This window comes from Narcine bancroftii, chromosome 4 (assembly GCF_036971445.1).
Source record: "Narcine bancroftii isolate sNarBan1 chromosome 4, sNarBan1.hap1, whole genome shotgun sequence".
NCBI classification, from domain to species: Eukaryota; Metazoa; Chordata; class Chondrichthyes; order Torpediniformes; family Narcinidae; genus Narcine; species Narcine bancroftii.
Window position 1 is genome coordinate 42,377,491 of NC_091472.1, and position 7,138 is coordinate 42,384,628.

A 7,138-nucleotide genomic window follows, 5' to 3' on the forward strand; every position below is an offset into this window, starting at 1 on the left:
GGTTCCAACATTGTGCCAACAGTCATTTGTTCAGTTTCTACAGATGCTCTGTCTCTTGGCTGGCCATTGGTCCTAGAGACATAGGGGCTGCCTGACCGTGCAATATACAAACATGTCGGAGAAATTCAGCAGGTCACGTAGGATCCGTAGGAAGTAAAGAGTAACAAATGTTTTGGGCTCAGGCCCTTCCTCATGTATAACCAGAACAGGCAAGTAAGTGCCTGAGTACTTGTTCAATCTTTTGTTTAGTTGACTGCCTGTATTTTCCAAGTTACCACTTCTCATAGACAATGAGGGACAACTCCAGCTACCTTTCCATTTAAGGTGTATAGATCAGATTACTGAGCCTCGGGCAGAGGCTTAATCAAAGGGAGGGGACCTTCCTGGTCTCAGTGACATGAGTATTACTTTGTAAGTCTCTGCTTTAATTGGGAAGACAGTAATGCTGGACTTCAGACATTTGGGAAGTTATAATGCTGGACTTCAGACATCTATACCTTCTGCCAGATAAGCAGTTGAGAAGTGAGCATGGCCAGGCTTTTATTACGTTGGCCAATATCTTGAGGATTAGCAACATAGAAACCTCATTTATTTCAATGCCACATGAAAAGACACTGGTATCATATTTTTTTTTTGTTTTACAATTAATATTTTCTTTTCTGGGAGGCATACAAAAACAATATACGCAAAGGATTACATTACAATGTAAGACTAAATGTTCATTCTCACATCATCCAAGATGATGGTTATTGGAAATAGTAGCAAATGAGTTTTACAAAATAGAAGTCTATGGCCTACATTAGCTTTCTTTGAACTCCAAATGAACACAGGATACATTGTCTTATGAGTAGACATGGTTGAATCTAGTTAACCACAGACCACAACCTTATTTTTAATCCAACTAAGTATAAAATGCCGGTATTTTAACTCAGTACCCTTTCACATCCAAAGTATGGAATTTCTAGCCCCATAGCTAAGAGGTTCAACACTTAAATATAAATTCCAAACCCATTTGTTGTATGTTATCATACCCAAATTAATCTTCAGACCAGTGAAAGCAGGCTATCTGCTGACAAGTGTTTCCAAAGTATTCATTACTTATTTATTAAATATTTATTTGGCAATGCTGGAGGTTTCCAATATATTTTTTAACTTTTATATGACCTCAATATTTCAGTGCATTATGATTACAAATGTACTAGAGACAAAGTGACAAAGTCAACAGGAAGATTCAATCTGCATCCCCCAGTGACACATAGCTGACCAAACAGCCTCCACTGTCCCAAGTGTCTTAGACTATCCATGTTCAGTGTGTGTGTGTGTGTGTGTGTGTGTGTGTGTGTGTGTGTGTGTGTGTGTGTGTGTGTGTGTCGGTGTGGGTGTGTGTGGGTGTGTGTGTGTGTGTCGGTGTGGGTGTGTGTGGGTGTGTGTGTGTGTGTGTGTGTGTGTGTGTGTGTGTGTGTGTGTGTGTGTCTCATTCTTACTCCACACTTCGCTACAAGAGACTATTAATTCTAAGACATTCAGTTTAATGTTGAGGTTGAAACAGAAATACTGAGTAGGTCAGGTGGTATTTGTGGAGAGATGAACAATTAATACTTTAGAATGATGACTTCTCATCAGAAGAGATTGGAAATTTAATGTTTGTTTCCAGTATCCACACTTCCTTACCATTCTGCTACATTTTTTTGCTGAAGGTGAACAAAAGGAATAATCTGAATCAAATATAATTACTCATGGAAAAATGTGCTAATTTATTAAAGTCATGCCTCACACCATGAGGAAGAGGCCAGAAACACTGGTAATATATCTTTCCCTCCTATAGATGCTGCAAGTCCCGCTGGGTTCCTCTAGATTTTATGAGAACATAGGATTATGATAAAGGGCAGATGCAGTATCGATGAAAAATTGTCCAGTAAACCAGGAATCGATTAGCTGTGGTAGTTATGGGACAGATGGAATGGTTTGGCACATCATTTTATACTTACAATAACACTAGAGGAGGTCATTTGACCTATTTGGTCCATGCTAGCTTATGGCGAGAAATTCTATTAGTCCATTCCCTCTCTGCTTATTTCTCTGTATTCTTACAATATTCTCTCTAACACATGTCCATCAACTTCCCTCTGATTATTTTCACCATTAACCTGTAGAAAGGTACAGAGACAGATAATCTGACAGTACAGCTCTGGGCTGTGGGAGGAAACTTGGTCATAAAGTGAAAATCCATCAAAAGCGCAGCGTGCAAATGCTACACTGGGTTTGGGTTGCTTTCTTTTCAACAATGCAAAGAAATAAAATAGCTTCATTATTGAGAAAAATATGTTGATAATCACTGTAGCTCCAAACTGTGATTCTCCTTCAAACCTCCATTGGAAGATCTCTAAATAGCAAAGGCAGCTGCCTGGTGGCGCTCAGACCTGTTTTCCTGTGCCTAGGGGTCGTCATCTTGTTGCCCTAAGTGAGGATCAATTTGACAGAACAGGTGTCATTTGATGGACATTTGCCGTGCCCGCTCTGCTTGCCTCAGCATGTGCAACTGACAAATCTGTACCATGTATTTGAATTCTTCAATGTATGTGAAGTGCAATGATATGTTTATTTTTTACATGTCCATTGAGATTCAGTCGATACATTATTCTGTCAAGTATCTAATCCATTGCATTTAGGATTTTAATATATTATAAATTTTCCTTACGAGTCCATTATATTTAAACTGCAATTTATTTATTTTATTTAGACATACAACACAGTAATTGGCCCTTCTGCCCCACAAGCCTGTGCCACCCAATTAACCTACACCTCCCTGATATGCTTTTGAAGGATGGGAGGAAACTATCCCAGAAAGAATGTACAAAATCTTTGCAATCAGCGCTGGATTTGAATCCAAGTCGTAGGCACTGAAACAACATTGAGCTAACCACTGCACTAACCGAGATGTCCTTAATGTGTAATGCCTAAACTCTAAGTATGGTTATATTAATAATCATTATATTACATCACACTTAATACAAACCTTTAAGAGCACATATAATTCTTAAAATAGAAAATTGATTGATTGCAGAGAAATCAAATGTGCAGAGCTGTGAGTGCATCTCTTAGATGTCACTTTCTCACAAGGTTAAAACTGACCATAATTTCTTCCCCAGTAAATCTTGTCCGTATCCTTTCCTGAACTTAACAGAAAGGCAAGTGCGGATATCAGCCGACTCCTTCTGGTACACCAGTTTTGACTACAATTCCTTTGTTGGCCAGCTCTGATCCATCCAGCTCATGAGGCATTGCTCATAACCAGCCTGCCTCTTAATTTTGGGTTTACCGAAGTTGTTAAAGATTCTGTGCAAATGTTGCAGCTGAAACATGGAACAAAAAAAAAAGGCCCCAGGCTCAACTCAATGTAAACATTGCCAGCTGCTTGCCAGCAATTCTTGTTGGAAGTGTGTCTAGATGGATGCTTCATCAAGGTGGTGTATTTGAACATATTGCCTCCTGTAGTCATTGAACCTTATTTGAGTAATATTCCTTGTGATACTTATAACAGGACATCTGCAGCCTATCCAAAGATTCTACACTATTAGGAAAGAAGAGTGGAAGATTAGTAAAAAAGCTATTGTAGGCAGGTGGAGATGAGCCAATCATCAGATCAGCCATGATCTCATTGAATGGTGGAGCAGGCTCGATGGGCCGGATGGCCCACTCCTCTTCCTATTTCTTATATTCTTATGTTAAAAGAAGAGTAAAAATTCAGCACCATGTTGCAACTGTTAAGAGAAAGAAAGAATTTTATAATTCTGGTCCATGAAGCAGAAAGCTACAGAGCTGATCCACCTGACAATCAGTTGCCATTATCTGCTGTTGGTTTAGTTTACTACTCCAGTTCTATGATTTCTGCAGCACTAAGTGGCATCAAAGAGACTCAATTCATGTTTCAGAGGCAGTGGGAATATTTTGAAATGTCTAGATATGTTGAGAGCAATTCCTAATTTGTACGTTTTGAAATATTTCTCACACCTATTTCAAGATTGAAGATCTTAAATCTTTAAAGACTCTTTTGTGGTCATGTACACAAAATATGCAGAATTTGATTTTAAACAAGAAAGTCGGCAGATGCTGGGTTAAGAGCAGTATGTGTATGTGCTGGAAACTCAGCAGGACCGTAGGAAGCCTGGGCCCTCCGTCGGGTATAAGCAAGATCTGGCATGCACCTGAATAGAAAGGAGGAGGGAGGAGGAGAGGAAGGGGAAGGGCATTGAGCACAGGTCATGAGGATGTGGGTGGGAGGGAAAAAAGATGCAAAAGCTGTGAAATGATAGAGGAAAAATGTAGCTCTCTGAGAGGGGAAGGAAAGGGTTGGGGAGATGGAGGAAAGGAGATAAATGGATAGGAACTAAAGAGAGAGAGTGAGACAGATTCGGGGTAGGGGGTTAATGGAAATTGTAGATGCCAATGCCATCTGGGGGGAGAGTAGTGCCCAGGTGGAATATAAGGTATTGTTCCTCCAATTTGCTGGTAGCCTTGGATTGGCAGTGCATGAGCCTATGGGCAGACATGTTGGTGTGGGAATGGTGTGAATTAAAATGGTTGGTCACTTGGAGGTTCTTGCTTTGTTTTCCCTATAAAGGCAGACTGATCTAGGACCTCTATCAAGCCACCCTATCAATGAACGTCCCTTCAGAGATGTCGCATGTCTGTGGATATCACTGTTTTGGGAAGGGTTGTGGCTGTCATGTGACAGCACTGCTCCCTACCTAGTCAGAAGACACACCAGCTGCCAATCAAGGTTTGGTCCTGCCCCACCCATTAGTGAACACTTGGCTGTTGGATCCATGTAATTACCTGGACTGGACTCTCCAGCCTAACTGTATTTGGCCTTGTAATTGACTCTTGTAATTGAATTAACCCTTCAGGCACTGAGCCAATTTCCTGTTTTAAAAACCTGGAAGGGACCTGGAGAAATTGTTGGTAAGATGAGCACTGTTAAAAAGAGATGGGAGCATTTAATTTGTGTCCCTTGTAGCGTAGAGCCATGCCTGTACTGAGTCAAGGGGTAGGGGTAGTGATTTTTCCTTGATCATTGTATGTACCAGTTTGTTTTGTTTTGTGTGTGTGTGTGTGTGTGTGTGTGTGTGTGTGTGTGTGTGTGTGTGTGTGTGTGTGTGTGTGTGTGTGTGTGTGTGTTTGTGTGTGTGTGTGTGCATGCGCTGCATCTATAACCATTTCTCACACTTGGCTTCTGTAAATAAAATCCTTCACTACTAAAACTGTGTCCAGAGTTCTTGCCTTTGAGACCTACCAAACCAGTTTCCTCACTCACAACACCCGTCATCTCCTCTGATGCTGCCTGTTGCCTTTTCTCCCATGATGCCTGTAACCACATGCTTCCTGTCCACTCCACGCTGCGAGATGTGCCCCCACTACCCGCTCTCCCTGGTCTGGACCAGCAGTAGTGCTGACATTACCACAGCTCCGGAAGCACCACCACTTTGATCAATCTTGGCACGACAGGAGGAAATATAAATAGCTTAATTTACAGATGCTAAAGGTCATCTGAGAGGGGAAGGGGGAAAGAAAAGAAAGATTCTGAATGTGGGAAGTGAAGGGGGAAAAAGAAAGATTCTGAATGTGAGAGGGGAAGGGGATAAAAAAGAAAGATTCTGAATGTGGGAGGGGAAGGGGATAAAAAAGATTCTGAATGTGGGAGGGGAAGGAGGAGACAAAAGAAAGATTCTGAATGTGGGAGGGGAAGGAGGAGACAAAAGAAAGATTCTGAATGTGGGAGGGGAAGGGGGAAAAAGAAAGATTCTGAATGTGAGAGGGGAAGGGGGGATAAAAAATAAAGATTCTAAATGTGAGAGGGGAAGGGGTGGAAAAAGAAAGATTCTGAATGTGGGAGGGGAAGGGGGAAAAAAAAACAAGATTCTGAATGTGGGAAGGGAAGGGGGACAAAAGAAAGATTCTGAATGTTACCATAAATGTATATAAATGTGTATCCTGCTCCAATTTCAATTCATTTGTCAATGTTTTCTCTGGACCATAAATGCACGTGTGTGCAAACAACTATCACTTATGAGATGATGGGATATGACCAGCAGCAATTGTCAAATAAATTGACTAATTGTTATGTAAGCACATGGGGAATATCCAGCACTGGTGTGAACCATGCTGGGGATAATATATTTGTTTTATCAGAAAAATAAACATCATATCTGAAAATCTTTCAAATCTTGCTATAGAAATGAACATCGGGCAAATTACAACATGAGGCAGCCAACTAACTCATCATCATCCATTTTATTCTTAGTGAAACACTGGATTAATTGTTCATTTCTATAAAATTACATGTTAATTCTTTTTCATCTTTTACTATTATGTGCAAATTTATACAAGTAATTCTAAATTTAATCCTAACAGAAAGCAATGATTCATCACTTTGCAATTTTCATTGATAACATGCTGCTTTAAATTCAGCAGAAAATCTGAAAGGAAGTGTGCTCAGGATGTGGAAAGTATGCACCATGAAACGATGCGCCATAAAGAGTTACACTGGATCTTTTGTCTTTTATAATCATATACGAAGCTCCTCTTTCAATCAGAAACCACTGGTAGTCAGTAAGCATATGTCCCAGCATACAGATGGGGAAATTCTAGCAGGGGACTTCTTGCATACCTCCTGTTTCTCTGTGCATAACTGGATTGCAGAGTGGGATACAACATTGAGGTTTCGAGCATAATTCCTTTTCAATACTGCATGAGGAGGAAGACTGCTTCATTCCTTATCAAAGTTCCCAAGCCTGGGGTAGGATTAATGTCTGATTACCCATGCTAGAATGTGGCCTGTCTGCAGAACAGAGGCGGATTGCATTTTTCTGAGATGTCCTCACATTATTGAAGAGCTTGCACTCACCTGCCTACATCAGACCTGAGTAAGAAGCTTCAGCAAAGAATTGAGGGTTGGCAGGATCCATGGAAATATCAACCAACATGAATCAGTTCCTTCCTCAAAGTATGGGTAAATGGATCACGTCGGTGAAGGAAGAAAATTAAGCAAAAAAAAAATTGTACAACCACTAATCACAAACTGAGTCTGCATTTTCTGCGGGACAGAAAATAGCATGGTACCTTCTGTTTTGTGATCACA